Here is a 20570-nt window from a genome sequence, read left to right as displayed (position 1 = left end):
TCTACCAAGCAACCAGCTCTCATGAGAGGGGATGTGTGTGTGGACTGCCCAAAACATACTATGGAAACTGCCCAATCCTCCAATTGGTAAAGGGGAAATCCCATTTATTGGGTGCTTTATCTGTGCTAGGCGCTGGGCTAGATTCTTTTTATGCACAATGAATGTATTCTTCCTGGCATCTCCTGAGTAGACAGAATCTCCACTTCACAGGAAAGAAGACTGATGAGCAGGGTGGCAGGGTCACCTGCTTGAGTTTGCATTGTAAGCAAGTGGCAGAGCCAAGACTGAAACCGGCTGGTCTCAAATGCCCTTACTTTGTATTTTGTTTTGTTTTTAAGACACTATACCAGTGACTTATTGAGAGTATTTTAGTGAGGAGGTAATTTGGATTGATTTAACTTCAATAGTCCATGAAGATGTAGAGGAAAGAGTGGACATAAAATAAGAGACCCAGGTAAGAATCCCAGGGTTACCACTTCCTGGCTTGGTAGCCCTGGGCACAAGTTATTTAACCTCTTTGAGATCCAATTACCTCTCTCCTAAAATAAGAATTATTTATGAAGAATTAAATTAGAACTAAGGGTATGGACTAAGTACATATGTACTTAGCTCCAAAATGTCTGTGTAGTCCCGTGAGCCAGCACTTGCCATCCCCACCAGCTACAGGCTGGTGTGAGCGGTGGCTGCTCACATTCTGCCCAGAGCTCTAAGCATTAGGCCTGCAGGGCCAGCAGTGGGGCAACACAACTCAGGTTGTCTCTTCTACACCTCCCTAGGGTGTCGGAGCCTTGGATGTTAGCCAGCACCAGGTCAGAGAATAGACCCGAAGCAAGGTCCCAGTTATCAGAAGTCAAAGCTAAATTTAGGATGCAACTGTGAAAATGAATACTCAACAGGCTCTGTGAAGTAGGGAGGTGAGTAATTATCTGGCAAATTTGATTACTGTAGACAGGCCATGCTGATAATTTGCCCAGTTCTCAGCCAAATAACCCCTCCCTCTACCCCAATATTTATTTTTCTTCTCTGAACCATCTTGGTCCTCTCCCCTGTGATCCTTTTCATGTTTTACCCTTAGTTGTATGGGGTTTTCTTTTGTGGGAATTATTAAATATTTCTCTTCCCTCAGACCTAAGGTTGCAAACTGGTGACCTTGGGATGCCATTCAACCCTCAGAATGTTCCATTTGGCCAGGTTAAAAAAATCGAGGTTTCATTAGAAAATTTAGAGATTTCATGCAAAAATTTAGATTTATCTATCATATGATTCAGCAATTCCACTCCTGGGTATGTATCTGAAGAAAATGAAAACACTAATTCAAAAGGATACATGCACCCCAATGTTCCTAGCAGCATTATTTACGATTGCCAAGATATGAAAGCAACCTAAGTGTCCATCAACAGAGGAATGGATAAAGAAGATGTGGTATATGTGTACAATGGAATACTACTCAGCCGTAAGAAAGAATGAAATAATGCCATTTGCGACAACATGGATGGACTTGGAAGGTATTATGCTAAGTGAAATAAGTCAGACAGAGAAAGACAAATACTGTATGATATCACTTCTATGTGGAATCTGAAAAATAAAACAAACTAGTGAATATAACAAAAAGAAACAGACTCACAGATATAGAAAACAAACTAGTGGTGCTCAGTGGGGAGATGGAAGGGGGAGGGGAATAAGAGGTACAAACTATTGTGTATAAAATAAATAAGCTACAAGGATATATTGTACAGCACAGGGAATATTGCTAATATTTTATAGTAACTTTAAATGGAGTATAATCTGTAAAAATATGGAATCAATATGCTATATACCTGAGACTAATATGATATTGTGAAATCAACTATACTTCAATAAAAAAAATTTAGATTTCTGTTTCATCTTGAAAAACTAGTAAGATGGAGCTACCCAAAGCCCGGGTTCCCCCATGGCCTACCTGAGAAGGGACAGGTAGCTGCTGCCCCTTCTCAGTGTATCCAGTTTCTTCCTGTCCCACCAAGCCCACCCCAAAGTTCCCACACCAACTGGAACTTGTTAGAAATGTAAAATCTCAGGCCCTACCCACCCCCAGACCTATTAATACAGAATCTCTTCGTGGAGAGGCCTAGAAATTTGTGTTTGAATCACCCTCCAGGTAATTCTGATCCAGGCCCAAGTTTGAGATCCACTTGCATAGAGAGATCCCTGAATGATACTCAGCAGTCATGGTTTTGCTTCAGCTTTGGCATTAGACTCTAGTTAAAACTTGGTCTCATTCATTCAGCCAGGCATCTAATGCACAGATTTACGGAGCACTAATATGTAACAAGCACTGTGCTAGTTGCTGCTGATACAGAGGTGACCAAGACAGACAGTGTCTTGCTCTCACAGAGCATGTAGTCCAGTGAGGGACAGAGATAAAGACCTCAGTTTGGTGACCTGTGCTTATTACTGGGCTCGGTCAGCAGTTTTCAAGCTGACCGGTCTCGAGCTCTGCAGAAGGAGGAGGTAGAGAAGGAGGCTAGGGAGGGGCTAGGTCTCACCTTTGGATTAACCTGAGCGTCTCTGTTTTTATCTCTTTTACATTTTAGATTTCCAAATAAGACTGAATTGGAGGGGAAAGGGTTCTGCTGTTAAATAATTTGAATGTGACTAGACTAGGCAATCATTTAGGTACCTTCAGGTCTAAAATGATAAGAAACACATTGGAGCACTAGCAAAAGTTTTTCTCTTTTAGTTGAAGGGCGTGGATAAGCATCCTAAAAGACACAGCCTACATCACACCCATTAGGATGGCTATTATCAGAAAACAACAGAAAACTGTGTGTTGGTGAGGCTGTACAGAAACTGGAACTCCTGTGTATTGCTGGTGAGAATGTAAAATGTGGAACGTAAAACTGTGGAAAACAATATTATGGTTCCTCAAAACATGAAACATAGAATTACCAAATGACCCAGAAATTCAACTTCTGGGTTATACTCAAAAGACCAGAAAGCAGGGACTCAAATATTTTGTACACCAATATCGTTAGCAGCATTACAACAGCCAAAAGGTGGAAGCAACCCAAATGTCCATTGATGGATGAATGGGTAAATAAAATGTGGAATATACATACAATGGAATATTTTTCAGCCTTAAAAGGGTAGGAAATTCTGACACGTGCTACAACATAGTTGAACCCTGAGGACATTATGCTCTGTGAAATAAGCCAGTCACAAAAGGAAAAATATTGTATGATTCTACTTACATGAGGTACCTAGAGTACCTCAAATTCATAGAGACAGAAAGTAGAAGAGGAGTTACCAGGGGCTGGGGGGAGAGAGGAATGAGAAGTTAGCGTTTAATGGGTACAGAGTTTCAGTTTGGGGTGATGATAAAGTGCTGGAGACGGATGGTGGTGATGATTGCACACTGATGTGAATGTATTCAATGCTACTGACCTGTACACTTAAAAATGGTTAAGATGGTAACATTTATGTAACTTTTTCCACAATAAAAAGAAACTCATCCTACAATTTGCCTGTAATATAGCCACCCCACTCTCTCCTCCCTTCATTTTGTCTTCATTCAAGCTTTTTGCTGTTGTTGTTGTTGCTGCTGCTGCTGTTTTGAATAATTTACCACTGGAAGGTCAATGCACACGCAACAATCTCACTCACTGGGTGGAGGTGGCAAAATACTGCAGGTAGTGGCTGAGAACTGTAGCTGGTATGGAATTGTCACTGGAAAAGGTCCATGTCACTGCCTGAGTTGGTCCTGCTGAACTTGAGGGGAGGATGGGTATGATCTGGAAGACAAAATACCAAAGATAATAATTGTAAACACTCCTAGGAGATCCAGGCAATTGTAATCTTCTAGAGCCTCAGGTATTTTCTCATACAAGGTGGAGAGAATTGCTTCATGGCTCAGTAATCTCAGCCACATGATGGTTTGAATCCTTTAGCCCAGTGGTCCTCACGCTTTGGTGTGCATCAAGCTTATCTGGAGGGCTTTGTTAAAACACAGATTGCTGGCTCCTACCCCCAGAGTTTCTGATTTAGTAAGTCCTAAGAATCTGTATTCCCAGGTGATGCTAATGTCCGTCTGGGACCACACTTTGAGAACCACTGCTTTAGGCAGCTTAGTTTTCAGGTGAGAAGGAATGAAACATAGGTGGGAGGGAAAAGCTGACAGGGAGGGTGATGGATGTGCATGGTGCAATGGGGGGCAGGGAGGGTAAGGATGAAATCAGCTCAACTTGGTTTCCAATGTCATTTCCAGCACCTTTGCTGTGGTTTGAGGGTAAGTAACTTAATTTCCTCATGTTTAAAATGCAGAACTTTCGTGAGGATTAGAAAATCTGTGTGTGTAACTCCTGGCACCATGCTCACTTAAAAGTATCTACCATTTTGTTATGTTACCCTGGTGGGGAGCTTTGGGGACAACATGAGCATGTGAGGGCCTGAGGGCAGGGGCACCCAGAAGGGGAAAGGAAGCATTGGAAGGGGACAGGGAGACGGGAGCAAAAACCTATCCACAGTTCTGCATGGGCCTGGCTTTGGTCCAAGCTCAATAGGTTTTGAATCCCCAGAAAAGCTGGCAATTGGACTCTTAAAGATGTCCATCTAACCACAAACGAGTCCCACTTGCTCTAAATCATCTTTAACGCTTCAGCTGGCCAGAGCACACCATGAGTCATTCACGAGCGTGCTGAAATCTGGAGACTTCCCTAAAGGCCCCAGAGGTACAACCTCTCAGACCCAAGGTGCTCTCAGCTGACTGAATATGATGGGAGCTGTGTTACAATATGTCACCCGGCCCCCTATCATTCACCCAGTCACCATCTCCTCAGTCACCACTGGTCAGTGTCACTCTCATGAACTAGCACTTCTCATCGGCTTGGACATCAAGGGGCGAGTCTGAGGTCCCTTTCCTGGCCTGGTTTCCAAAGGAAAGCTGAACACCAGCCTCCGGCCTGTGTTGACACAGAGTCTGGTGAAATGCATTTTCATCAGGGCTACACAACAGGCTTCTGGGTGGTTCTGGGAGCCACCTAACTGACAGTGCCTTGTTCTGCTCTGCCACCATGGCGACAAGGGGACATGCTGATGGATCAGGGACGATGTTGTTGAGTGACATGGTCATGCACACGTCACCAGCAAGTTCTTAAAAGCAGAAATGCTCACAGGTATTAGATCCCTGTCATTGTATTAAGACTCATTTATTTTTAGCATTTTCTCTAAGGAAAAAAATGTGGATGGTAACAACAATAATACAACAGCATCCAACCATTTAGACTGTGAAGTGACAAAACCAAGGTCAGCTTTACTGAGGGAAGGAAAATGAACAGCTCCACCGAAGGGTGCAGCCCCAGCCCCAGAGGCCTCCTTCTTGAGCGTTTAACCTGTTTATAGAGAGAATCCAGGTAAACGGGCCCTAGTGCGGCAGTGCTGAGGAGGCTCACAGAGGAGTCTGCTGGGGAAACTGTTGGTTTCAGTATTTGTGATGGGGCCGTTGTTGCAATGTGTGCTTGCAGAAAGCTGAAAGGAAGTGGTTTGGGAAACACTTTTCTCCAGCCTGCCATTTCCCAGACTGTTTTGCAGGAAAGCAGCTCCCAAAGATGTTAGCAGAAGCACCATGCAAAAGTGATTTGAAAAGCTTGGGAAACATTTCCCTCTCGACCTGTGGTCAGCAGACTTGCTGCCCAAAGTCAAGTCAGGAAAGAGAAACATTTCCAGGCTCCATTTTAAAAAAAGGAAAAAGATGTTTTAAATCAGGAAGTACAAAATTTGGAACTGTGCTTAGGTGCTCTTTCATCGTCCTCCTCTCTGAGGTGGGGACAGGAGCCTTTTGCTCTTCTTCATGGGGTTGGTAAATTTCTTGCTCCCTTGGTCTGGTTTGCTCCATATGCCCAGCACCTGGAGTCCCACAGGGGCCCTCCCCAGAGGCAGCCTGTGTTCAGGATTTGACCTTGGGACAGCTACCTATCCTTGGCTGGAGGTGACCCAGGGGAGGAAGCAGAGCTGACCAGAATGTGACCAGGGAGGCCTTTCTAGGACACAATGTGAGCAAGGGAATCAATCTCATTTAATTTAGTTTCTTGCTCCTGAAGTTTCACCAGGGAACAGATCATAAAGCTGGTGACCATCACGTGCTTATCTCTATCAGACTGTAAATTCCTTAAGAACCTTGCTTTGTGCCTGGTGCATGCTATGTATGTTTTATGCATACTTGACAATAATGTATATTCTCTAAAGGCTGGGCATAGTTAATATACATTCAAGTTGTTCATTAACAAGTTCAAATCTTCTATTTATTTGCTGATTTTTTTTGGTCTGCTTATTCTACTTGTTTCTGTGATAACTGTCCTAAAATCTTTTACCAGTGCAGGGATTTGACATTTTCTTCTGTAGTTGTCAATTTTTGCTTTGTATGACCCGAGACTATGTTATTACAACCATACAGTTCAAGATCGTTACCTTTTTTCTAGCAGAATTGTTCCTCTGATCATTACATAATAGCCACTTTCATCCCTGATGATGGCTTTTGCCTAAAGGTGCCGTTGATTTTTTCATGGCACAACCCACCTGCTTTCCCAGATGCATCTTCTCCTTCAGGACTAGCAGCATCTGGGCTTGCCAATTCGTGCTTTAGGAAACTCTACTCTCCCTTGACCACTAATGTTACATTCTCCTGGTTTTCTTTCTAAGCTTGTTTATTAAAAAAAAAAAAAATGGATGGTGACAACCAAAGTATCAAATACCTTCATTTAAAACCAGACCAATCTGTTTGTATTTCCTTGGAAAATTAGCTCTCTCTGAATAAAATACCACCCTCTCACTGTTCTTCACCTGCCAACTCCTGCTCCCCCTTCTGTTCTCAGTGTAGGCATCACCTCCTCCAGGAATCCATCCATCCCTCACCCTCATTACAGCACACACACTGGTTGGGAGGCTCTTCTGTGTCCTTTCTGGCTTTGTGTGCAGCCCATCATCTTGAATCCTTATATTCTGAATGCCATCTAGTCATCTGTTTTCTGAATGTACCACATCAACTTCTCTGTTCTGTTACACTTCCGGTCTGGCATGAAGCTTATATTCTGTAAATGCGGTTGAACTCAACAGACAGCTTTTCCTAGCCTCACTTTGGGTACTTCTAAAACTTCAGTTTTCTCCTGAGTTTCCTCGCTCAAACCCCTCACACCTCCTTGGCTTCAACTCACACCTCTAGACTGATGACTTCCTATGTCTGTGCCTTGAATCCTGTCCTCCTGCTGAGCTCTATAGCATATTTCAGAAGCTTTGACAAAATCCCACTTGCCGGTCAGCAATCAAATGCACACTGTCTCAAACCACACACATTCTCATTCTCCACAAACCTTTTCCTTCTCTCAGTGTCTTTATTTTTTTCCTGAAGTCCCTCTCATTTTTGAAGTCATTCGTTCTCATCTTTAGCAGTTGCCTTATTTTAAGGCAACCATGTGCCCAACCATGCACTAAGCTCTGTTGACTTCTTTAAATCTTAGTTTTGTCTGTCCCTATTTCTCTCCTCTTACTGCCCTGACCCTGCTCCAGGCATTCATCCTTCACACCTGGAATATGCACTACCCTGACCTGAACCCCTCTCTCCAGGCTGCTTTCATGGGCCCCTTTCCCAGCTGTACTCCGTCCTCACCTCTCAGCCTCTTTTTCACTTCTCCCCAGTGCTGTGTTCTGCACAATCAGGCTGGTTTTCCTGCCAAACAGAACCTTCTTTCTCTCCTCTGGGTTTCTTTCCTTTACTTGAACTTCCTCATCACACCTCTCCATCGCCACAAATTATTTGATGGGTGTGGGCACTGACCAATCATAATAGACACCACCATGGCAGGGTCGGGTATAGACCAATCAGAACTGACGTCAGCTACGCACAAAGGGCGCTGCTCAGTATCAGCTTTGCTGTCTTCTAGACAAAATCTCCTTGGCCTTCAAGATCCCCGTCTGATCTTATCAGTGGCATGGATCAACCCTGGTTGCTTGGGCTTCACTCTTCTCTCTCCTCCTCTGAGTCACACTCCTCACATATAATTAGAGAGAGTTCTTTGCTGTTTGCTAGAGCTTTGTGTGAGCTCTTCTTTATTTCTTCAAATAAACTAGGAGCTCCTTGGGGGCAGAGACCACGCTTGACATCAGTGGGTCTCGAAGTGTGGTACCTGAAAACAGCAGGGTCAGAGTCACCTGGGAACTTAAAAATGCAAATTTTCAGGCCCTACTCCGGACATACTGAATCAGAAACTCTGGGAGTGGGGCCCAGTGATGGTGTTTTAATCACCCTCCAGATGATTCTGACGCATGCTAAATGTGGGAACCACCTTGTTATGTAATGTGGGATGACTGACTGAAAGTCTTCATGGTAGGATCTCAATAAAGATTTATCTTGCTAATTAAATGTTTATTCTGTCTTTGCAACCTGCAGGGTGCATGGCATTAATTATGTGTAGCACAGACACCTGCGTTTGTATTCAACAAACATTTAGTAATCACTTGGTATATGACAGATTTGGGGCTAGGGACATTTATGACTCTGATGACTAACAATTTTTATGGAATGTGTAATTTGAGCTCTGTTCTAGAGGAGGAGTTAAACAAAATATTATTACTCATTGATTGACATTTTAATATCTTTGAAATTAAGATGTACTTTATAACCGATAGCATGTCATAGTTTAATGATGTGTCCTATAATTAGTAGTGTTTTAGATGCAATAAAGTTCAGCGGAAAACGTGTGGTCCTTTCCATTTTGGATAAAATTGAGTGTGTGTGTGTTTATCCACTGCCCCCTTGTATTTACTTGTAACAAACATAACTGTTTAACACTGAAGTCTGGGTTCACAGGGGCAAAAATGTGAAATATTCTGGGCCTTTAAGATTCTCCTTAGGGCCTCCCTGGTGGCGCAGTGGTTGAGAGTCCGCCTGCCGATGCAGGGGATACGGGTTCGTGCCCCGGTCTGGGAGGATCCCATATGCCGCGGAGCGGCTGGGCCCGTGAGCCATGGCCGCTGAGCCTGCGCATCCGGAGCCTGTGCTCCGCAACGGGAGAGGCCACAACAGTGAGAGGCCCGCGTACCGCAAAAAAAAAAAAAAAAAAAAAAAAAAAGATTCTCCTTGGACATATGAGAGGCACTTTTAGAAGAGGACGAAGAGTAATAATTTACATTCTCCATTTGCCAAAGGGATAACACAGATCCAACCTCCTCGACTTCATTGTCTACTCCTTAGGAATTTCAAAACATACAAAGAAAAATGTGAAGTTGGTTTCACCTTTCCAAACAGTGGTCTGAATCTCACCATGCTTAGTCAATACTTAGAAAAATAACAAGTTTATTTGGCTAGGATTTAATATAGCAGCTCTGATGATCTGTTATACATTTGCCACTTTGGTTATTTCTCTTATGAGGCAAGCACATAAATGTGCATAGTGTGTTTGTAACAGTGGAAAGGAGAAAGGATCCATTTGAAGCCCGACCATCCCCAGTGCACAACAGGCCCCCAGTAGAAAAAGAAGGGCGTGGCTTTCTGAGTGGCGGTCTTAGTTTTGGCAAACATGGATTTAGGCACAGCACATTCAAGTCTTCTAGTATTTTCTGACCAAGGTTAGAAAAAAATGGTAAATGTGGTTTATTCTGAAATGGGGTTTGGGGTTGGAATGCATAACTCTAAACACATCATTCTCCTCTGTAAACACCATTGATCAACAGTTCCCTTGTTTGCTGGTTTACATACAAACCCTAGCATTCAGGACTCCACACCGCAACATGCCCACCTTCTGTTTCATCACTTTACACCTCTCCTTCACTGACCTTATTTCTCAACCAAGCTCGGCAAGCTGGGATCTCTCAGCTATGCCTTACCTTTTCCTGACTGTATAGTTTGCAAGAAAATCCCAAATCTCTTGCTATTAAAACTCTATCTATCCTTGGACGACCTTATCTCAGGTATCATACACCTTTTCTCACGGAGCCTCCCCTGTTTTCTCCAACTGACCCAATCTGTCTATCCTTTGATCTTCTCTAACATTTTTTGGCCTTCTATATTTTACCACTTTCTTAATTAAACTTCCCATAATAGCACAGTGCTTCTTGAAGTGTCGTCAATGCCATTCGTATTAGAACCCCCTGGAGCCCATTCCAAAGCTACTGAACCAGGATCTGCAGGATGGGACTCAGGAATATGCATATTTAATAAGCTTTCTAGTGATTCCACTAATTTTTGAGGATTGTTGGTGTGGTGGAAAAGGCTCCCCCACCTTTTCTGTAAGTTATAGAAAGTATCATACATATTCAAAAACAGAATGGATAAAAGAATGTATCTTCATGAGCCTAACACTCAAGTTTAGCAATGATGATAACAGGGCTAATCCCACTTCACCTACACCCTCCTCCACTTTCCCTAGCCCCTTGGATTATTTTGAGAAAATATCAGTTATTACACAATTTCATCTATAAATGTTTCTTAATGCAATCTAAAAGATAAGGACCATTTTACTTTAAATCATAATCACAACAGCATTACCACTCCTGAAAAATCACTAATTCCTTGGTGTGGTAGGCAGAATAATGCCTCCCTCACTCCCACCCCACCCCCCGCAAGATGTCCACAGTCTAATCCTGGGAAACTGAATACACAGCAAAAGGGGCTTTGCAGATGTAATTAAGGTTAGGAGCCTAAACATGGGGAGATTTTTCTGGATTATTTGGGTGGGCCCAATCTGATCATGTGAGCCCTTAAAAGCAGACAGCTGTCTCCAGCTGGAAGAGGACGAGGAAGGCAGAAGAAAGATGAACAGAAGGGAAATTTGAAGAGATTCTGAGTGTGGGAAGAGTTTGACAAGTTGTTGCTGGCTCTGAGATGGAGGGACCGTGAGCAAGGACCAGAGAGAGGTCTCTAAGAGCTAAGGATGGCTTCTGGTTAATGGCTAACAGGAAATGGAGATCTTAGTCCTACAGCATAAGAAACCGATTCAGTCAACAAGCTGAGTAGCTTGAAACCAGACTCTTCCCCACAGCCTCTATAAAGGCTCTGTTGATGCCTTGATTTTGGCCTTGTGAGGCTCTAAGCCCAGACATGGTGTACCTGGATTCTGACCTAGAGAATTGTGAGATAATAAATGGGAGCTGCTTTAAGCTGCTAAATTTGTGGTAATTTGTTACGGCAGTGATAGAAAACTAATATACCTGGTATCATTGAATATACAGTCAGTATTTAAATTCTCCCATTGTTTAAAAAATGCTTTTATAGAGTTGGTTTGTTTGAATTGGGATCTAAACAAGGTTTACACATTTCATTTGGTTACTAAGTTTCTTAAGCCTCTTTTAGTCCATAAGTCCCCCCTTCCTCTTTTTTTCCTCTCTAGCCATTCATTTGTGTAAGAAACCAGGTCATTTTGAACTGAAGAATTTCACATAGTTTGGACTTTCCCATTTACAAGTCCATGGTGTAGTTTAACTTGTTCCTCTATCCCCTGTTTTTTCCCCACAGGCTGATGGTAAGTTTAGTGGCTTGGTCAGATTCAGGCCTGGTTTTTTTGACAACAGGTTGTGTATACACCTTCCTGTTGTATCACATTGGGATCCTGCTTAGGGATATAATTCCCCCTTGGGTTTTTACCTAATGAATTTCTCAGTCGTTGATGATTATTATCTAGAACTATTTCTGCACTAGTGGTTGCAGAGTGGTGATATTCTGAATTTATCATTCCTCTTTCACTTATTAGCTGGAATCTTCCAAAACACACCAACTATTTTGTTAATCCAAGGTACAGTTCATGCAGGAAAGTCAGAATAGCTGCTTGATTCTGAAAAGGCTTTGAAGAGCAGTCTGTGCTCTAATCCTGCGTCTGTTATGTAGTGGCTCGTCTGCCTTGTGCAAAATATTGTACCCCTCTGAGCCTCAGGTTCATTATTATAAAATGGAGACAGCATTGCAGGTTTATTACCAGAATTCAATAAGTGAACTTATGTAAAAGCACTATGCCCGCTACAGAGAAGTGCTCATCAAATATCTGTAATTACGGGAAAGTCCTCCTACGATGGCCCTAGGATTGGGCCCCATGCACATCTCCGACAATGCAGCTTCAGCTTGCTATCTGGAGCCTGCTCTGGAAAACGACATCTGCCTCTTTCGGGGGGTGGGGTGGGGATTGTTCCTGGTGTGTTTGCAACTCCAAGGCTGCCCTTCCTCCCTGGGGTCCTCAAGGCCTTTTCATAGCCCCTTGAAGCAGCAGCTGTGACTACGAATGGCCTCACCTCAGCTTCTCAGGGGCTTCTTGTGGATGTTTCCCCAGGGTTTACAGTTTGTGGTCGAGTTCATGTCTCACTGCCAACATTTTCAGCAGCGAGTTTGGGGAGCAGTGCAGGTGGTGGGGTTAGGAGAGGGTAGCTTGATTCTACTCCCAACTTGGCTGTTAGCTGGCTGTGTGGCAAGCTACTGGAACATGGCCCCAAACCAAGGGGGGGTCTCTGAGGCCCCTTCCAGTTTGAACCTGTCTTCATTGGAGTGCTACAAGCTCAGCAAGTGGAGCTGGGAGGGTTTCGCCCGCCTCTGTGACTTCCCTCAGCCTGAACCAGTAGAATGTTCTCCAATCTCAGGACTCTCAAACAAGAGTTGTCCTCCCTCCAGCCTGGCTGGGCTGAGTGACCGTCTCTCTAACTGGCTGTGACCCTCTCACGCCTGTTCTGCATAATCAGAATAAATTGGAGGCTAAAATATTTGTCCAGGCAATTCTGATCAAAAACGTCCCTTGCTTTGATCTTTCAGTCAAAACAAGGTATTCTCCTTGAATTCTGAAGACATTAACCTTGAGCACTTGTTCTGCTGGGAAGGCAGGCTTCTCAGGGCTCATTAAGGCCCTTTCTCAGCCGCTCAGCCCTGACCAGGCCCAGGGCTTTGTGCTTTGCCCCCGTAATGTAAATACTTATTGGCAAGTGTAGAGTTTGGTCTGGAAACCCCGTCCTCAGTGGTGCCAACGGCTACCTGCCTTTTGTCTGCGCTTTCAGGATTTGGGTTGAGCAGCCCCAGAAGGGGACAGCTGGAGCATGAGGTCACCAAAGGGAGGGGTAGGCACCTGGTGGTAACACTCTTTGGGAGAGATTATGGGGATGGAGCAATCTTTCCTTCCGTTTTTCTGCAAAGAGAATTGGTTCAGGCGTTTCAGCAGTTAGCACTGTTAGGTAAAGGGCTGGTCTCTGCTGGCTGTGCTAACCACAGGAAGCCTATCTTCCTCCCTGCTCTTTCCCTCAGGCTGAATGGGGAATCCCTCAAAACTGTGATTGTAAAATTGAGGGTATGGGCATATGCTAAATCATCTTTCCTGCTTCTACCAAAGGGCAATGACAGAGCACTAAAGACCAATAGATTGATTTTTATTATGAGTGTTTTAGATAATCTTACTAGTTGTCTCAGGGTGGCTAGAGAGGACATCTATTATATTTTGTTGGCCAGGAGTCCTTTCATTTGGACTGGCTGCATTGTCCTGCGATGCACGGAGCTGCTACTTACTGCAACCACCTCCATCCACCCTTACTCTAGTCATGGGGGTGGGGACATGACCCAGTCAGGCCAACTGTTATCCCATCCTCTGGGCCCGTGATTGGTCCTGAGATGGCACTGACCCCATCCAGGCCTATCAGAGCCCTCTGGTGCGTTTCTGAGGCTCTCAGTCTCCATGGTCTGCTGAGATGATTTGATATAAGCTCAAGCTACCTGCAGCCATGCTCCTTTCCCCATTACTTCCACCATATGGAGGAGCTATCTGTTGTAGGAGAGATTAGTAAGTACTCAGTGAGAAGCTGAACCAAAATATGGAAATGTGTCACTAGGCTAGTTTTACCAATGAACTTCCCCAATTACATGAGTTGAGTTTCCTGGGTTTGTATCACTTGAAAACAAATGAGTTTGGGCTCAGACAGGGATTACAAGTCCAAACCGGGATTCAAATTCCAGTCTGCCACTCACTAGCTGTGTGAACTCGGGCAACTTGCTTAACTTCTCTGAACCTGTTTTCTTATCTGTAAATGAGGAAAATGATATCTACCTCACAGGATTATTATGAAGATTGAATGAGATAATATATATTAAGTGCTCAGTTCAGCAGCTGGCAAACAGTAGGCACTCAAGAAATTTTTATTAAGTACATAAAATAATATTGATATTTGTTGAATTAATCTAAGGAATGTTTTAATTCTTAGATAAACTTTTACTTCTCAACATAGGTCACAGGCACTACTGGAGGTGCATAGTGGTGGGCCACAGGCACCAGCAACCACAGAATAAACACACAGCTCTTCTTACATCAGCAATTAATTCTATATATTTTTATATTAAAAGAAAATGGGTGTATTATGGAATAGAAAATAAAAGTAACTTTACTCTTTAAGTTAGAAGAGAAGAATTCAGGGGAACTCCTTGCATGTACAATGGACATTGTCTTCTTCCATTAAGTGTGCCCTGATGACAGGGTTTGCGACACAACACACTGAAGAGGAACAGCACAGGCCTGGGTGCTGGAGGTGGTGGCCCAGCCTGCCTCTGGCTCTCTCTGCCTCTGTGAGGCCCGGGCAAGCCATTTTAACCTCTCTCACATTTTTTTTCTCATCCAAAAATGAGTTTGTTTGTCCTAAAAAGTTTCTTTAAGAGTCTAATATTCCATCTTTGCCATGTGAGTTAGTGAATTCCTTGTCAAGTAGAAATGTTGAAAAGGGGACTGAATGGATTAATTTATTAGTACGGGGTTTATCTAGTTTAATTTCAGGTCCAATTCTATGATTCTATTCTGAACCTTAGCCATCTACAGTGTAATAATTTATGACTGGCATGGACATTTTGTAGAAGTGTGGTACACCTAAGTTTTTATAGTAGTAGTTGAAAAGTATTCATTCAGTGTTGATTTTAATACAAATCAAATCTATAATAATACTATCATAATACATCTATATCATAATACTATATCATAAAATCAATAATCAAGGGGCTTCCCTGGTGGTACAGTGGTTAAGAATCCACCTGCTAATGCAGGGGACATGGGTTTGAGCCCTGGTCCGGGAAGATCCCACATGCCGCAGAGCAACTAAGCCCGTGTGCCACAACTACTGAGCCTGAGCTCTAGAGCCCACGAGCCAGAACTACTGAGCTCACATGCCACAACTACTGAAGCCCACACGCCTAGAGCCCAAGCTCCGCAGCAAGAGAAGCCACAGCAATAAGAAGCCCGCGCACTGCAACTAAGAGTAGCCTCCTCTCCCTGCAACTAGAGAAAGCCCACGCCCAGCAACGAAGACCCAACGCAGCCAAAATAAATAAATAAATAAAAATATTTTTAAAATAAATAAATAAAATCAATAATCAAATAGTGATTTTAATATTTTAATACTGACCATATGGGTATATGGCAATAGGTTTAAAGCCAAAGGAAAGTTGGCTGGGTATAAACCCAAGCAGGGTAGCCCTCTGGACATTTGTAGGGAGGAGATGAAGGGTTTTTTTTAAACACAGAGGTCAACATAAAACTTTGCTTTGCCTGGCAGAGTCGGAAGGAGAGAAGGGGGCTGGGACAGAGACATTTAATGTTTGCCAAATACCCCTGGTTCCTGGACCTGGTGTCTGTGAGGCACTCTGTGTGGTCCTCCCTCCATCCTTTTCAGCAGGAGGAGAGACCCTGTTGGGAGTGATGGAGAGGAGAGTACCAGGCTGTGGTGTGGCAGTAGGATGGATGGGAGGACCAGCCTCCTGGAGGACCCAGAGCACCAGGACTGTGCAGGATGCTCAGGGAGAGCAGCTTGGGAGGAACACAAGGCTTCACCCATGTTGTCATTTAAGAGTGTGTGAGGTGGACTCAGGAGGCATCCAGGATGACTTTTTCATTACAAAGATAATTGTAATGTCTTTGGTAACTTGGAAAATGGTTTAATCCAGGACCGAACATGATTTTTCTTTTCTCCTAATTAACTTATTTTCTGCCAAAGAAATTGACTGTGTCCCTTTAAGTAGCACCAACCCCAGAGCAAGGTGCCCCTGGAGGATACCATGGGATCAATTTTTCAGCCAGGGACTGTGCAGCTTGGCTGTAGGGCTTAAGGCTTTTAATTTGCTTATACATAGAGTGGCTTGAGCTCTATACATCACCAAATCAATGCAAATCAGTTTACTTGAAGATGGTTCAATTTTAAAAGAATTTCATTAACCAGCAATAAAAGGCCTGGTTTAATATAATTACTATAGGATCCCAAGCTCATCAGGAAGGACTCCTTTTCTATAATGATCTTAACATTTATATTATGGCATTTTCTTAGAAAAAAAAGGGAAACAAAAAAGCATACTAGAGGAAGATGTTGAAAATAATACTTTTTTTCTTATGAAATTCAGTGTTGGAACTACCATTAAACCAACTTTTCCCCCCATATGGCGAGGGCCTCGAGGTGGGGAGGAAACATATTTACGTAAACATTTGTGTGTGGATGTCTATAGGCACATACCCTTAGACACATGTTCGATGCATTATCTAATCCGCACAGAACTGTAACCACTCAAAGGCGGAAGAGACCTTAGTGGCATTTAACACAATCGCTTAATTTTACAGAAGAAGAAACTGACTCTCAGAGACCATAAAGGGTGATCAAAAGTCAGCCATCTGGTTAGCAGCGACGAGGGCCTGGAAATCAGGTCTTTGCTTTCCCCACTGGTATTGAACCCTGAAATCCCTTGCCCCTCTCACAGCAGGTGGGGAGATGTATGGTGGGAAGTCACCTCCCTGGAAGTGCTTTTAATAACAAAGAAGGAAATCCTGCCATTTGCAACTACATGGATGAAGTTTGAAGACATTCTACTAAGTGAAATAAGCCAATCACAGAAGGACAAACACCATGATTTTGTGTATCGGGAGGTATCTAAAGTAGTCAAATTCACAGAATCAAAGTGAGGAATGCCAGGAGGGGGAAACGAGGGGTTTAACCAACTGGCATAAAGTTTCACTTAAGCAAGGTGAATAAGTCCTAGAGATCAGCTTGCAACACTGTACCTAGAGCTAACAATACTGTATTGTACACTTATAATTTTGTTAAGAGGACAGAGCTCATGTTAAGTGTCCTTACCATAATAAAAGATCATTAAAAGTAAATTGTAAAGGTCCACTTGGAGGTAAGGCATTTATATTTTTATACGGAGAAGATAGCCATCACCTTTGGTGACTTGGAAAAAGGTTTAGTCTAACATGGAATCTGGTTTTTCTTTTCCCCTAATTAATTTATTTTCTGCCAAATAAATTGAATGTGTGCCTTTAAACAGCGCAATTCCCAAAGCAAGGTGCCCCTGGAGGGAAGCGTTAAAGAGGGAACTTGTACTCCATGTCACCAAGATTTCACCCCTGTGCCCATTCCCTGTACTAACTCTATCTTCTCCTGGAAGAGTGTTAATCTGATTTGTCTGAGACCTTCATTCCCTCTGGGTCTTGAGTGACTAGTGGGTGGGGTTGGTGAGCTTGAAGGTGGGGACCCTGAACCATGCTCCCCCACGACCACATCCGAGGTCTTGCTCCCACGTCCTATGCTCACTTGCATTCCCTGGCGGGCCCAAGCCAGTTCTCCTCTTCTTCCTCCTCTGCTGACCGTATAACTTGGTAGATAAGGCAGGCCCAGGATCCATTCTGCAGCTCATTCACCTTTGAGTCAGAGGACAGAGAATGGGAACCCAAGGAAGAACCTTGAGCCTTAGCTCAAGTTTTAATTCAACTTTCATCAAAGAGACTACATTGGGGGCTATCTAGATGTCATCTAGGTACTCATAAAGCAGTTCTTTTGTTTTCCATCTGGTTGGAAGCTCAGAGAGGAAGAGGAGGGAAAGGCAGGGCAGGATCCAACAAGTCCTAGGTTTGCTGACCTTCACTTCAGTCCACAATCCCTCATCCAAATGCTGGGGGCCAGGAGTATTAGAGAATTCAGAATTATTCTGTGGTCACTAGGCTAACAAGTAAGTCCTAACATCTGGTCAGCGTTGAAAATCAGTGTGGCTTGAAGTAGGGAACATACAATTTTTATTTGGATGATGTAGAGTTTAACCAGGTGTATAGATCAGACGCTGAAGTCCTGGTCACTGATGAGCTGATGGCATTTGGATTCTGTGGCCTCCCAGGGCAGCCTGTGCCACCTGCACACATGGCCCTTCCTATGCTATAGAGTGATGGTTACAACCACTAGCTTGGAAGTTCCAATAGTTTGAATCCCTGCTCACTGCTTATTGAAGCTGAGGCTTTTAGGAGAGTCATCTAATAGTCTAATGCTTGGTGCCTACCTTAAAGATTGAGTTATATACATGCACCCATATGTTCATAGCAGCACTATGTACAACAGCCAAGGTATGGAAGCAACCTAAATGTCCATCGACAGATGAATGGATAAAGAAGATGTGGTATATATATATATATATATATATATATATATATATATATATACACAATGGAATATTACTCAGTCATCAAAAGAATGAAATAATGCCATTTGCAGCAACATGGATGGACATAGAGATTATCATGTTAAGTGAATTAAGTCAGAAAGAGAAAGACAAATACCATATGATATCACTTATATGTGGAATCTAAAATACGACACAAATGAACATATCTACAAAACAGAAACAGACTCACAGACATAGAGAACAGACCTGTGGTTGCCAAGGGGGAAGGGAGGTAGGGGAGGGAAGGAATGGGAGTTTAGGATTAGCAGAGGCAAACTATTATATACAGGATGGATAAACAAGGTCCTACTGTATAGTACAGGAAACTATAGTCAATATCCTGTGACAAACCATAATAGAAAAGAATATGAGAAAGAATATATATATATATACATACATATATAAATCTGAGTCACTTTCTGTACAGAAGAAATTAACACAACATTGTAAATCAACTATACTTCAATACAATTAAAAAAAAAAAAAGAGTCACAGAGAAGGAGCTTTTCCAGTCCCTCATGGTGCCCAGTTGAAGTGTCTGGCAATGTTTTTGAATAAGCTATTTCTCAGAGATCACTGAAATATCTCAAAATTCAGTCTGGAACATGATGTTAAATGATTTTGATTTTTCTTAGTGATGCACAGAACGTGATCTGAACTAAGAAAGAATCGGTTCTGACAAGAATATGTAAAACTCTTTGTAACTACAAAAGTAGAATTATATTGACATGGGCATTAAAAAAAAAGACTGAGTTATGTAGTTGAGTGCATTGTGGACACTGAATGTTACTGTTTGGTCACCCCACTAGGACCTGAGCTCCTCAAGGGCAAGGCAGTGTTATCTCATTCATCTTTGTATTCTAAATTTATCTCTTGAGTCTAGAACACAGAGGATGCTCAGTAAATGCTTCCTGAAGGTAGGAATGAATGGATAAAGAGGACTGGTGATCTGCAAAGCAACTGCTCATAACCTGTACTGGGAAAGTGCATGGGGCTTGTTGGTCTCTATTCGCCCTCCAGGCCTCACTTCCACTCTCCTCTGCCCTGCTCAACGACCCCCTGGTTTGGACCCCTTCTGAAGGCTACATCCCTCAGGCTCTCCTTGCCCTCTGGCCTCTGGTTGGGCTTGGCAGATGGGAGGCACCACTGAGAGATAGGAGGATGGCGGAGAATGAGGTTGGGGCGTTTCTTCCCCTCCTTCCCTGTTTCATTGTCTCGGTTCTTGGCTGTGGACTTCAACTCCTGCCTGGGAGGCCCTCCTCACCAGCTATCAGTAATAGGATTTCCTTCCTTGTCCCTGCGGTCCCGGGATCCTGACTTCCTGCTGTTGCTAGTCCCTGACTGCCTCAAAATCCATTTGGGGTCCCTTTGCCCTGCTCATATCTCTTCAACTGAAATACTCTAAGTGGAATTGCATTTGCTGCCACGGCCTTCGCCTCACATTCCTGAAAGCAGTTCTTTTTAGGGCGTCAACAGACATCAATAGCTTATCCATACCAGTTTGTAGCAGGCTTTTAAAAACAGAAAGCAACCATCCAAAGGATGAATTGGGTCCTTCTGAATTATCTTGAAATTTTAGTAATTGTGTTTTACTGTTCAGAGGAAAAAGAGAAGAGGTCTGCAGTGTGCACAGCACAACAGACCTAGGCAGCAATACACCCATTTTACAAATGAGGAATATGAAGCTTTAAAGAGCCACCTGTCCCCTCCCGGGTTGGCTCCCAGCCTCTGGCAGAGGTCAAAGCTGCATTCCATCTGCTACTAACAGTTTGTGAGCAGAAGGAAAACCCAATAAGACTTCTTTACCAGAAAGGCCAGTTGGGCCAGCAAAAGCAGATTTGGTGCTTCTGTGGTGGAACCCATCTTTCTTGAACTACACAGGACAGTTCTGTCCATGGTAACGCTCTGCTCTGGCAAGGGCTGCTTAAATTCTTCAGGTAAGAACAAATTTTCCTCAAGGCCACAACCAAGAGCCATGCAAGGGACAGGCTTCTCTTTTCTGCACGAACCCACTGGAATGGTCTTGGAATGCCAGTAGCATTCCTAAGTGCAGGGAGAAAGGTGCCGATGGTGGGGAGGTCAGCCTTGAGCCATAGTGGAAGCCGCAGAAAACAGGGTCTGATTTAGA

This window comes from Hyperoodon ampullatus (assembly GCF_949752795.1).
Source record: "Hyperoodon ampullatus genome assembly, chromosome: 9".
Taxonomy (NCBI): Eukaryota; Metazoa; Chordata; class Mammalia; order Artiodactyla; family Ziphiidae; genus Hyperoodon; species Hyperoodon ampullatus.
Note: the sequence above shows the minus strand (reverse complement) of the source record.